The sequence below is a fragment of the Aythya ferina genome (assembly GCF_964211825.1).
Source record: "Aythya ferina genome assembly, chromosome: 4".
In the NCBI taxonomy this organism is placed as follows: Eukaryota; Metazoa; Chordata; class Aves; order Anseriformes; family Anatidae; genus Aythya; species Aythya ferina.
The window spans coordinates 29258570-29272910 of record NC_140300.1 but is presented as its reverse complement, the minus strand read 5'-3'; the positions used below and the strand labels follow the sequence as shown (position 1 = coordinate 29272910).

Below are 14341 nucleotides of genomic sequence, written 5' to 3'. Positions count from 1 at the left end.
TGAATTAGATGTTAGTCATGTAGCTTAATGCACTTTAGGAAAAAAAAAAAAAAAGGAAAAAGAAAAGGTATTATGGACTCAGCATGGTACACAAATATATGAAATATATGTAGAATAAAAATAGAATACTTTTTCCTTCGAAGTAGTAGGCATCTATAATTGTACAAGAAATTGCACTCCTTAACAACCCCTCCTCCCTAAACAGTTACAAGATCTCATCAAAATAATTTTTTTCTATATTAAAAAAGATTTAGGTCACTAAATTAAGTGGCCAAAGGTTGGAAAAGCCAGAAGGCTACCCACGAAACCTTAATTCAGACCTCTTGTGCATGTGCATTGCAACTCTGTACTTAATTATGAGCTTGTCTGCAGAACAGGCTCCATTTGGAGCATTTGAAATTATGTAGTGGCAAGCATGTGAGACTGGCTAATTAGGTCTCCTCCTGTGTTCCATCCATTTATTTCTTTGCTTTCTAGGGTCTCTTTTCTGCTCATCCCTTGTCATCTCTCATGTGGAAACATCTCTTTGCCTCATCTGCCTGAAACTCTTACCCTTAGTTAAGCATTTTACCAGAGCATCAGGCAACAATTTTTACTTTGGGGTCTCAGAGATTGCTAATTATTCCTTCAAAGGTTACTTGTTGTTTTTCTCCAAAGGCAGAAAAAGGAATGAAGACAAAAGGAGGGAGAACAGAGGCAGGAAGAAACAGAGTAGAAAACAAATAAAAGTTTACAGGCTGAACCAGAAGGAAATTAAGGAATTGAGGTCAGTCTACACATTATCATAGAGCTGCTTTCTTCCAAGGTACCAGCTCTCAAAATATCAGCTTTTCAGACAGAGACAGTTGTAGATGAAAGCAAAAGGAAGGCATTCAGTTCCCTGCTGTATTCGACGGGAAGGATCACACTGTATTATTATTTATAAATAATGTCACACTGACTCCGTAGACATCCTGGCAAATTGCTGAACTTCTGTTGATGTCAACAGATAGTAAGTTGATAGCTATATTGATAATCAGTTGGTATCTGGCTCTCTTGCCACTAGGCCTCGACAATGAAAGCCATTGCTTCCTTTCTGTGCTAGGCATTACAAAGGCTTTTCACTTTTCAGAGGCTTACTTTTAATGGAGATACTTGGCATGCAGCCATGAGCTAATAACTTACACCTCTGGCAGGTGAATTTGACCTTCACACAAAATTATAATGTTATCTTCAAATTGTAATGTTGTTTAAAAGAGTTTTCCAGTAGAACTAACAAAGACTAGAACCAATAGCATTTGTGATATTATCAGATGTAGTAAGTTAACATTATTGCTGTGGACTAAAAGCAGTATTTCCACTTCACTGGAAATTTTTGGCCTGAAAGAAACTAAAGCAATAACTAACCAATATTCTTTTTCTTGCACATGAAAATTAAAAGAAAATTTGTTCTAGAAAAGTATACTGTTTCCTAAATGAAGTGGAGTCTCTGAAGCCTTAAGTTCCTTTAAGCTTTAAATACAAGCATAAGTTTGCCAGTTGATCCCGATAACACAAGACTCATATTTTCAAAAATGGTACTTACTGTCCTGAGAGCTTCAGTATTTAGAAGCTTCCTGGCCCTTCCCCATGTGTTTTCTTTGCAATCATCAGCACTAGAAACTTGATTTCTTGGATAAAAGTTATGATTCTCTGCTTATTTGCTTCCAGGAGTTTTAATAATAATAAATATCATCAAATTTGTGGCAATACTGTGTGCTGGGTCACAATGCAGAGTATAAGAAAGCAGAACTAATTTATTGAAAGCAGAGCATGTAACTGTGTTACAGTCCAGTAAACTCTTGACTTCAGGGACATAACTGTGCAGATATTTTTTTCACATATATTTATTATGCAGGCAAGCTCATTTTGCAGGAGATTTTCAATGTGTGGCCTTCATAACCTACCACACAGAGTTGCTGTGGGGATTAACTGGTTAAGATTTGTAAAGTGCTTTGAAGATTGTCAAGCATTAAGTTGCATAAGTGCTAAGTACCATTATTTAATACTTAAGTATTATAACCAAGCTTTACAGGCCAGCTCATGTTCACCTTACTAGCACAAGTCTTTGTGATTTCAATATAGATGTTGCAAGAGGTAAAGCAAGCAGAACTGACCACAAGAGACTTTCCTTTCTTGTTTCACAGTCAGAGACTGATGTAAGATACAACTGCACAGGTGTTACAGAGAGACTAATCAAAAAATTAATATGAAAGGCAACAGTCGATCCAAGAAATCTGTATAAGAAGGCAGTGCTCCTTAAGGTGCCAGTTCCTTACTTACTGTGTCCTATCTTACCCAAGAAGACCTACTAACTATTTTCCAGGAAGCACAGTTCCAGACCCCAAATCCATAAATCGATCAAATACAACACTAATATCAGCTGAAAACATTGCCAAGTGACAGTAAGGATGGGTAAAATCTACACACCGTTAAGTTGTACTGCATACATATTGTAGTTTTGACTTGAACCAGTTATAAAACTAGTTGAGTCAAAATTTTGGAAGAACAGTGAGCACAGAGAAAATTAAAATCTTTATCAATCATATTGAGAACATCTGCTTCGATGCAGGTTTTTTGTTGAATTTTGTTTTGGTATCATCCTTCCTCTCCCTTGTTTTGTAATGTCAGTTTTCAGAAGCAGAAGTTTGAGAATTTCGGGGGGAGGGTCTGGTGTATTTTGTTTTTGTTTTTGTTTTTTTTTGTGTGTATATGTGTGTTTGTGTGTGGTATCAAAGGGACAGAGCATTTGTTAATAAAATATGCAAATCAGAAACAACATGAAATAATTTTGTGCCTGTGTTGGACACAGATGAACACAAGTGTTTCAGGACTGCTGACATCCCCACACCATAGATGTTGGGGTGGCATGTTGTCAGACATTGAGCTGCATTCCAATATCCTGAACCAATAAAATCCTACTTGGTAGGCAGGGAAGAAGAGTTGGATTTATTTACCTTATAAGGACTAATTACTATTCAATGACAGTCTCTTTACAAGACAAAACACTCTGCTTAAATTCCTTGCCTCTGCAAAAAGTGACATTTCACAAGGACAGCCTTTTCAAGCATTTGCATTTGTGTGGCTAAGAATAAAGATTACTTTCCTGTAGTGTTTTGACATTTTGATCTGAATTGAAGCATATAATAAAAATGCACTTCACTGAATGTTCAAATATGAACTGAAATTCAGTTCCAGAGAAAAATAAAGGTAAAAGAAAGCAAAGAGAGAGTGAAAAGTGCACTTCTGTAGTAGATGCAGATCCTTGTCCTTCCCTGGGTCGAGGAAGTTGCAGGCCTCTAATGCTCCTACTATTCTTTGGAAAACAAACTCTGCTTCCTGCATTAAGGTATTAAGAATCATCATGTCACAGGTGATCAAATTATTTGTTCCCAAACACAGAAAAAGTTCATGAAAAAGCCCCAGAACTCAACTTAAAGTTCTAGATGTTGACCTCCATCCCAGACTGCTTTAGCCTTTCAACCTAGAAACAACTTAAGGAAACTAGAACAATGGGTAGACATCATTCAGAGAACAAAAACAGCTACGTATGGTGGCAAATTTTACTCTACACCCTTTATTAACAGGGTCTTGCCAATCTTTTGACTGGATATCCCAGGAGATGTGGGAAACCAGATTTTGTATTATTGCTTCAGACTCTACTGATTAAGCTCTGAAGTGCTCACAAAAAGATTAAGGGATCTTTGTTCTGCTCAGATCTTGCAGGTTTTCCAGTGCTTTATGTAAGACTCCACTCTCTTCCACAGTTGCTCTCTCACCTCAGTATCACACCTAAGCAAGAAAAGCAACTCAGCTGTATTGTTCTTTTTTTTTTTTTTTTTTTTTTTTTGTCTTTTCAATAACCTTTTTTTTGTATTTCCTTGTTGCTTTCTTTTTTATTTAGAGAGTCTTAAATCATACAATGGCAGCCACTCATTATTCATTTTGGATGGAAATTATGGGTTACTTATGCTGTTGCTCATACCAACAGCAAACTGCTTGACCTATATTAGTATTCTTAATGCTCATTTTGGCAGAAGTAAAATTTCTGTGTTTCTGAAAGGTTACCAGGTGCATTACAAATCTAGTTAGAATTTGAACAAAATACATCTGGGTCTTTTGACAACTGAATTACTGGGTTTGAAAGATACAATGACTGCTATCAATTTCACATACAGTGCGGCCCATGATGCTCACATTTTGGAAATAGGTGTATATGGCTCAGCTGTCGTGTGATTTTAGTAGATTGAGGAAGATTGAAACACTGCAGAAATAGAACCATCAACAAGTGTTTTTGAACGTTGCTTATCTATTATACAGGACAGAAATAAAGTCTTTTCTGGTAAGCTGTCAATATGGCATTTATGAGGAATTTTATTGTTCAAATGCACCACTGGGAACAAAGATGGTGTTTTATAAGTTACCTAATTTGTCTGTTTTCATTTTACTATCCACTGAGAAAAAAATAAGCAGTGGATGTTTGTCTTAAAAACTATTTGGTAGCAAACACTGGAGTTGCTGAGGGTAAATTATGAAACAATCTTTGGTAAACTGACCTGACAAGGCAAACAAATTCCTAAGATTAAATCAAAGCAGGTTTTCTGTGTTGTCTGTGACATCACACCAACTGTAGCTGTATTACTACTTCTGCTTCATTTAGAAAATTGTGGTGATTATGAGAATGGTATTAGCCACAATGGATCACCACTCCAGCCTGGTACATCAAGTAATCCTCTGCTGCTGTATGCAAAAAATACTTGCCTCCTTACTGCCAAGGATGTAATTCTTTGGTCTTCATGGGGACACTCCAACAGGAAAATATAACAATTTTTTGATAGGAATTAGACAACTTAGATTATCGACCATTTGAATCTTATGGACAAAAGCTGCATATGTGCCTCTTAATATTAATGCAATGGAAACAAGATTCAAGGCAAGAACATAGCAAGGACTTAAGCTACTTTTTTTCTCAAAACTCAGTTCTCGTTTCTTTTACTGTACATAAACTTTAAGGTTGGATATCCATATACAAATATAAGACTTTTCCTGAATTTGGAAGGACTTTACATAGACTATGAAAATTTCTGTGGGATAGACAGACCTGCCATCTGGGCCAATTTTAAGAAAATTCTGTCTGCAAAAAGTAAATAGCTTTTTTACAAGCACTCAAGAATAATTCTATTGTTTTGATAAGCAAAAGATTTTATCCTCCTCAAGAAAATATCACATATGATGAACATATGCTAGTTCATCTATGGTGGATTTGGAAATTGTTCTACAGAATCATTTTAGCCAATACATACTAAAATCACTGAGGTTTTAAGGAGACACCGTAACTAACTCTAGCAGGATTACATTGTGCACACAGTAGATATTGCTGACTGTATTGTGCTGCATCTATCTTTTAAAACTGGTCATTTTAAGTCTACAATAACAACAGACCTGATCTCCAGTGCAGTTCCACAGTCATTTTAGGGCTTGATTTAGTTGTCTAGGGCTGCACATCTATTGCCAGAGAGATGACATACAGTATTTGTTTTGGGTTCATGTAATTTTGGAGTTGAGGAGTGCCCGCAGCAGCTTGTGCCTGCCAAGCCAGGTATCATCCAGAACCCAGAACTGATGCAGAGACTTCTGGAAGTACTGCTTTCCTCTGATGATTATGGCACTGCTTGCACACAGAAATGACAAGGCTTTAATGAAAATATTGCAAATATCCCTACAGCTGTGCAAAAGGTTCATGTGTCCTTAGATCCCATCAGTCCCTCCTGGCTCCCTAAGAGCCAGAGCAAATATGTCATGCTGGCAGTAGCAACATACAGCTACACAGTGGACACCACTGAAAGATGTCAGGAACAAACAAACCAAAATGCTCATGTCAACCCAGTGCATTAGGCTCTGTTGTCCCATCCATCAATGTGTTTCAGTGGTGGTAGGGGTGTTAGTCTCACTGAATTCCTTCTGATCATCAAGAAGCAGAAAATATATACAACGCACCCCAGTTAGACCTTCCTGTCCAAACTGCATGACAGCTAGGAAAGAAGTATTGTGTTAACTTCATGTGTGTATATTCCAGGTGTAAACACCATGATAACACACCCCAGTCTATATTCTAGATACGGACCTTGAAAACTTACCTCCCTTATTTCACTAAAGTTGTAAGTTCACTTTCCGGTGTCTCTATTAGTTCATAACACCAGTACGATCCCCCAAAATGCATAACAGAATTTTAATAGACATTCAAATTGTCAGCCATTTTAGACTTACCCATACAGCTCACTTTCCAAAGACTTTTAGATGTCTCTTTTGGAAGCAAAATGTTGTTACACTCAATGCCACCGGACGGGAGGGGAAGTTAACATGATTCTCTGTGGATCTCACTTGGAGCTTCTAGGCCTGGAGAGAATGACCATTGACAGGATAGGCACCTGGCATGAGGAAAAGAAAGGCGTGGTTAAAATGTAGTACCCCAGAAATCTTCGAACCAAACCGATGTCTAAAATATTTTTCTTGGGCACTAGGATGCTTTACTTTAGCACCTCTATATTTTGACAGGAATTGTGAGAAAGATCTGAAGGGAAATGACTGATCTGTATCAGGAGGAACAGAAGTTAGAGGACTGTCATCTGCTGTGCTACATTCCAACCTTAATGACCCTATGATGATTCTGTGAAATCCTAACCATTATCCACCAAAGTATTGCAGAAAGTATGCAAACACCTAAACAGTTTGGACAATTGGAACATAGTGGTTGAGCCCAGGTCCTTGATTTTATTTATTTTTTTCATTGCCAGTATAGACGTAGAGCTAGGTCCTATTTACTTGAAAAGATTCCTATGCCCTGTTTCTCTGATTCAGTTTGAGCTCAGGCATGCCCACCCCTCACAAACTAAAGCCACGTAGGTCTTGTTATAAAATAGAATTTTCTTTCCAGATGCAGCAGATATTACTGAGGCAATTGCTAATGGCCTTAAAGAGAGGTAAAAAGCTCTGAGAGCTGCTCACTTATGGAAAGCAATGAGTTAGTTGAAAAACAGGAGGAGAAAATGGCAATAGATTAAAGATGTTGCTTTGTGCATAGAAGAACAGTGTAGCAAGAAGAAAACTCCAGTTTCGTTTTTTAATACAGATAGAAAGTGTTTCTGTTTGTATACCATGATGATCATGTACCATTCACCATCTTCACAGCTACTTCATCACTGTTTTAATAGTGAATGCACCATTTACCTCCTCTGGATATGCTTACACAAAAAGCGTTTGGTTTGCTTCTACCAGTTTAACTACTGGCAGTCATACCTGCCATGTGGCTGTGCACTAGTTCTGCACCCACAGGGAAGTTTTTTAGAACTTGATAAGCACATCCCTGCTTGTACACGTGGACAATTAAACAGTTTCCGCCTAAATCAGACATATTGATGATGCCGAGCCATCTGTTTGACGATATGTTTAGTTACACGAATTGCACTACAAGTATTTCCTCACAGATTAAGAAATCTCCATGTAGGTGGCTGCACAGTGGGACCTGTGTACCTGAAATATCCCCACAAGACTGGAAAATACAATGCAGGAACTGTACAGCAGCAGCTTGTGGCAGGATCCCCAATGTCATCACAAATGGCATTAAAGTTAGACCACTAAACTTAGACCACTGGACTGAGCCCTGCTACCATCAGTTGAGTGCCTAAGATCTCTTTAGGCAATATGAGATCTACTCAGACCTGTTTAGCTGGAGTTCAGAAAGCAGATCAGGTGACAAAATACAAGAATGCTTAGATTTATGAGCCCTATCCTTTCATGAAAAAAAAAATAAATAAGGTTTTCTTTGTTGATTCCAAGTAAGAATCTCAAGAACAGACTCCACCTCCAAGTTTGCACATGCAAACTAACGTGAGTTGCCCATTGAGATTTTTCTACTGCTTTAATAAATACTTACACCCAACCAGAAACTTGACTTGCTTTGTTCAATATACTACATATAAATTAATTTTAAATACTTGTAGAAGCATGATTTTGTTGGGTTTTAACACAACTGTAGCCATCTCTACTGCAGCATTATTAGTTCACTTGTACTTCTGCACAGTTTGCTTTAAAGCCTTTGTTCATTTATAATAATGGAAACACATTCATCAGAAATTATCAGTTCTCTTCTCCCAGAGACACGATATTTTGCCTAGTTTCTGTTTGGTATTGTTGCAAATAAAATGTTTTTGTTTTTTATATGCCTTGCTCGTTCATTTCACTGTTTTCCTGTTCTAAACAGATTCTCAACCTGTACTCATCATCTAAGCATCTGAACCACTTCTGAAGCATACGATTAGTATGAGGGGTATAGCATCTGTCAAAGTCCCTTGCCTATTTTGCTGTGCCCTTGCACCCCAATCTCATACCTGATGCTGGAGATGAGTTTAGTGGACATCCCAGCCCAATTGCCTACTTGATGTAGCAGCTGGATTCAACACTGTGACTGGAAGGTTTGGCGTTTCACCCCTTTTAAACATATACTAAAGACTCTAAAGCCTTTCCATGAGCATGGGTGACCTTATTCAGGAGTCTTGCAATAAAGTGGGTCTCTTGCGGAGGAAGAGCATGCAAACGAACCTTTCAGGAGATTAGTTGTCAAGATCATAGGATCATCCTGTGATCACAAAATGACTGAATGGTTGGTCTGAATGAAGGCAGCTTCTTTCTGAGGTGAATATTCACAAGGAAATGGAAACAGGTTTCTTCACTACATGTCCAAGCCCCAGGAGTTTTCTGTTTCACTTCTGAGGATTTTCAGGACTCCAAGTAGAAAATGCAGCAGGTTCTGAGAGTAATTGCTTCACTCAGGGAGAATATTACTGGTCTGAAACACAAACGCTTTTGGGAGGATGGTGGGCATATTCTCCATGCAACATTTTCTGCTCTTAGCGACCATTATCCTGACAGGCAATTACTGATTGCCTGAGAGCGGTGCCATTCTCAGATCAAGACTGCCAATTTTGTAGGATATGAAAGATAAGGAAAGATAGGGACAAGATTTTCACCATGGAGATGCCTTTCTAATCAACACTGTAACCTTTATAACATCTTCATACTGGAAGATACAGCCAGAAAATTTTGATTTTAGCTGCCAGGAAGTTTTATCCACCTGGTCACTGTTTGGCCAGTAATATGCTACTGTTGTGCTGCTTCACTGATTACCCTTGCTTCCACAAAGGAAAAGTAAGTGAAAGTGCTCACATCTAACTGAGCCTCCTGTCAGAGATAACAGGGATCCATGGGGAGGAAGCCAACAGAGGAAAAGCACAAGTTCATAAGCTAGGAGGAGAACTACCAGTCCTGTAACACCCACAGCATCTTCTCCAAGGCACAATATCTGACACCGCCATCTGTCTGCATCTTCCTCTTGCACAAACTGCACCTTCATAGCAGAGGATGCCTTAAATCAGCAGGCTGCCAAGGACAAGCCATGAAGTATAAAATTATATTACAGAACTGGGTGCATTCCTTTCTACTTATGCACATACTTATGATGATTATGCTCACTTCTGCAACAAGGAGCAACTCCTTACCACCTGGAATCAGGTAAACAAATAACTTTAAAATCTTTGAATATTTGACATTTTGTACAAAGTCTGTCAGAGAGCATTTAAAACATATACATTTATATTACACATATATCAATTAGTGCTTTCTCTCTTTTGTAGGAAAGCCTTGTTTGTAGATATTTTCATTTTTCTTTCTCTCAGCTTTTCAAAACTGCAACACCTCTTTATTGGAAGACTCTCTCCCTAGAATTCCAAATTTAAGTACAATAAAGAAAATATAACCCTTTGTCTTTTATTCCATCCCACCTAAATTCTCGAAGCTAATGCTTAAAGAGCTGTTCCTTTTGGCAACATCAAAGCATTTCAGTTTATTAGCCTTCTCATTCCAGGAACTTCAGAGAAGTGATTTCAGCAAACTAAATCCAATAAGCACATATCAAAAGATATCTGATTTGCCATCTTGATAGACGTTTTAAACGATGAATGGAGCCTTCTGTCTAGTTCTATTGTCAATAACTTTAACTTATTGAAACGTTAACAGAATACTAGCAGATTCTTTCCCTAGCAGTTTAATCACCAACATTGTGTTAATATACAAAAGAAAGACTTTATAAATTCTTATTCTATTGCTCTGTGGGGAAAAAAAATAAAAATAAAAAAAAAAGATCTCTCTCATGGATTTGTCTCGGTTCATTTGGTACCTAAAGCATGGTCATCTTACAGAAAGAAAAGAGATAAAGAGTCAGACAGACAGACAGCTCCACAAGGCAGTTAGTCCCATTCTAAAAAAGTTGGGATGACTTGCCTTCCAGGATTGCCTAATGCTGTCTGCTAACAGGCTATTTTACTGGACTAAATTGGAACACATGCATAACACTCAGCAGCCTGGTCAGGTTAGAGGAATATAGCCCCACCAAAACAATGTGATTTGACTAAAAGAGATGATCAAGGACAAGACAACTGCGTGATACTTCTTTCAAAACCTGGAAAATAGCAAAGAGTCCAATTTCACCACCACTAACATTCAGTAGTGCTTTCTAGTTGACTAACTTGTTACTGGCTATCAGTCCAAACCTGCCTGGAGAAATTTAGTTTAAGTAAGGAAAAAGCAAGCTATTTGAAAGTGAACATAAATTGCTGGCATGCTCTGTCTTTGGATGATTAAAAGGAGAGATCAAGGTATTTATCCAAGGACCAAATTTAGACTCCGAGTTGACTATATATTACAACTGATGATCTGGACACAAGTCCCAAGTCACCCTTGCTAGGTAGAGAGACATATATCTGCCTGTTTACAAGCTTTAAAAAGTGTTTTTAGCTAGTTCAGATACTTAAATTTTAAATTTAATGTTCATATGAATTTTTAATGTGCCATGAAAACCTCAGGTTCATAAACCATTTATAGTAACACATGAAGGCTCGCTTTGTTATCTCTGACTGATTTGTCCCTCAGATCCACAGAAATCCTTTTAAAACCTCAAGATAAACTAAAATATATGGCTTTGGAAAACATGCCTCTTTAAAGATCCGGGAGAGCTGGTTCTGCTCTTTAAGAAAACCTTATGGCAGTACGTACACACTTCTTATGAAGGACCATCTGAAATAAGAAGATCTAACAACCATAACACCTAGACAAAGGTTATTTTTCTAGTCCATAAGAAGGATGCTGCTGCCTGACCTGCAAGACAGTCTTTGCTGTCATTACTGTTGGCGTAGCAAGCTTACCCCATTCTTTTGTTGGAAAGGAAAAAATGTGACCAACAGATTTTTCTGTTTATGAAGAAGACGTATCTGGGGAAATATCACTTCTTTGGTCGTTATTGTTCAAAGCAGTTTAATGATAAAGATGCCACCTATAAAGCTATCTGTAGATGCAAGAGCAATTTCAACATAGACAGCTACCTTCGTTAAATATAAAGGCATCAGTGAAAAACAAGAAAACAGTGTGTGAGTTTTCTCAACTTTTAGCAAGTTCCCACATTTCTTTAGGAGTTTTCAGAAACATTTCTGGAAACAGAAGCAACTTCAGTTGCACTTGTAGATAAAAATGCCTGGTTTTAGGCTCTGACTGTTCTAACTTCCTCTCCCTCTCTTGTTTTCCGAGGGATAACCTCTTGTTATACTGTCTCACAATGCTTTTTTTCAGCCCCTGCCTCCTACCACAAATGCACAAAGGCACATTTTCAGGAACTGTCACTGCTGTTGGGATCCAAGCCATTTGTTTCTGCCTTGCCTGCCTGTTGATATATTTGCAAGTCCATTATGGCTCTGACATCAACATCTAACTTATTTTCTGACCGTCTTGAGTAGAATTTCAATACAAGGGTCTTAACTGACTTACCAAAGACATCCACATTTAGAGGTATACCACATACAACACTTGAGTTAGCTCACTTAAATCCTCATCTAGGTAACTTTGTTCTGAGTCTCAGAAGGCTCTATAGACATCCGCGACACTTTCTTTGCAGCTCCCTGGGCTAAGAAGAGCACTGAAAATCAGCTTTATTGAATCCCCGAATTTCTGATTTCTTTAAGGGAATAGGCTTTTCCAGGAGTTGCGTGCAGATAAAGTGCCAAATAGTTCATATTTGGAGAACTAACTCCTGAGGAAAGGTAGGATCTTTTTCTGAAACCACACAACCCATAATTCAAATCCTCCAGACAATTAATGTGTGCTATCTTATACAAATGCCATTCTCATGTGCTTAAATCTCACCATATGTATGAGCTTTGGCAGAGGCTGAACTATTAATGCCATCAGACAGATGAATGTCTGAAAGAGTGGGACTTTCAGTGCTGAGCACTGTGACATCTACATCTGTCTCAAGGAAGGAACCCCTCTGTATTCTTAGCCAGTCAATTTGTTAAGGGACATTGCCTTCTGTCTTGATTTCACACCACTCTCTGCCAGAGGATTAGTCTAAATTTCTCGTTTTGCTCTGTTACATAAAATTCCCCTTCCTTAAAGCTGACTAGAGCTTCTTAGATAAAGATACACCTTTTTACAATGGATATCCAGCAATTCAAGTTCTATAATTTAGTCTCATTTTTGTCATTTCTGTAAAAGTATTTGAAAGGGTTAATAATAATATTAAAATATTTAAAATAGAATAGGAAGCATTAATCATCTGCCTTATTTTATACTAGAAATTATGCATATAATTACAATGGAAAATTATCTAACAGTGTACCTGAGTCATTCTCCATGATGTTATCAAAGCTAGTAACAGCCTTACTAAGAGTCCAGGGAATAAAAAATGCTAATTATATTGTCTGTTTCTGACTGGTCTGGTAGTACTTCAAAACGTAAAAAGCTATTGTATGAAGGCTATTTAAATCTAACATAATTGGGTTCCATGAAAAGAAGTTCAGAAAAAAACGTAGTGTGGGGTTTGCTATTTAAAGGATCTTGATGGCTAATTCAAATGAAAAATCTTTTCAAACTCATTTTGATTTTTTTTTCATTCTTTCCTGATTGATTTGGCATGAGAGAAAGTAATCTAATTCTAAAAACCGTGATGAAGCTGCTCTGAGCAGAAACTGACATTCCTGATAAATCCTTTTGCTTTTTAGTTTTTTTCTTAATTTCCAAAAGATTTGAACATAAATATGTAATTAACTGCAGAATAAATGAAAGTCCTTAGACCTTTTTATGAGACTAACCTGGAACTGATGGGCTAATGGGAGTAATGTTTTACTTTTCCTTAAACAGAAGAGAAAATCATATCTTATTCATCATCTGCCATTCAAGCCAATATTTTCTTTGCCTTGCCTCAACCAAAGCAGTTAGAATTCCTAATCTGACTAATTTTCCTTGATAGCCTACATTTTCACGGGAGTGAAGCAGCGAAAAGATTTTAACTGCAATATTTCATGTCTTTGCATACCAGCATTGATCAGGATGGCCTTATTTAGGGACACCCAAAATTTCTTGATAGGAATTATGACAACTACTAAATAAATGCATCAACTGTTTCTGAAACTGAGGGGAGGGGTCTCAACAGGCTGTACCCCCAAATCCTCTGAAACTCAGTTAGAGAATGATGAAGTAAAGAAAGCTATACATACAGGAGGTAATGAGGAGCTAGGTCTCAGATCTATACCATACCTCAGGTATGAGCTATACATTCCTGTTTCCTGGCAACTGATGATCTGCTAAAATCTTACTAGCAATGAAGACTACAATTCAATTCTTTTATGAAAATATGTCATAGCAGGAAACATGCCAGTTTGGCTGTGGATTTTATCTGAAAGTTCTTTATAGTATTCAAAAGGCTTTTTACAATATTTCATCCTGTTCTCTGTGCACTATTTTGATTTTAAGAAATCCTGTGGTTCTCTCCCTTTGGAATTTGGCTGGGAGTTACTAACAGGTTATTATCAAAGGTTTGTTTACAACATACCCTAGGGGTTTAGTGAAAGTCCTGAAGAAAACTTGGCAATGCTCAAGACAAGCAGCAAGAAAAACATATAACAGCTGTGTATTTGAGCCTCAGTGCTCACCTAGTCCCTTACCTGCACTTTCTCCAGTCTTTAAAAATGTAAAGAAACCCAGGGGCAACATGGTCTCAACTGGAGCCAAGCTGAGCTCGTTTTAAGACATCTTTGTGTCTCTGTTTTACACCTCCTGGCTTTGAGAAGATGTCTGACTAGCATGGAGCCAGCTAGCATCCAGCTGTACCTCACAGCTCAGGCTTTGCTCCAGCTGAAAGCATCTGCTCTGCTCCAGATGAGCTGTACCTTGAAGCAAAGCAGAACAGCTGTATTCCTGTGATAATTATCTCAGCTTAAGC

At 37.8% G+C, this 14341-nt stretch overlaps 1 protein-coding gene across 1 annotated transcript in view; it reads right to left on the bottom strand.

Moving 5' to 3' along the window:
- Positions 1–14341, bottom strand: part of TRMT9B (tRNA methyltransferase 9B (putative)) — a 117001-nt gene that overhangs the window by 24163 nt on the left and 78497 nt on the right. The window contains exon 3 of the mRNA XM_084517868.1: positions 6286–6446. The gene's annotated coding sequence lies outside the window, so the exon portion shown is untranslated. The remainder of the gene's footprint in view (positions 1–6285; positions 6447–14341) is intronic.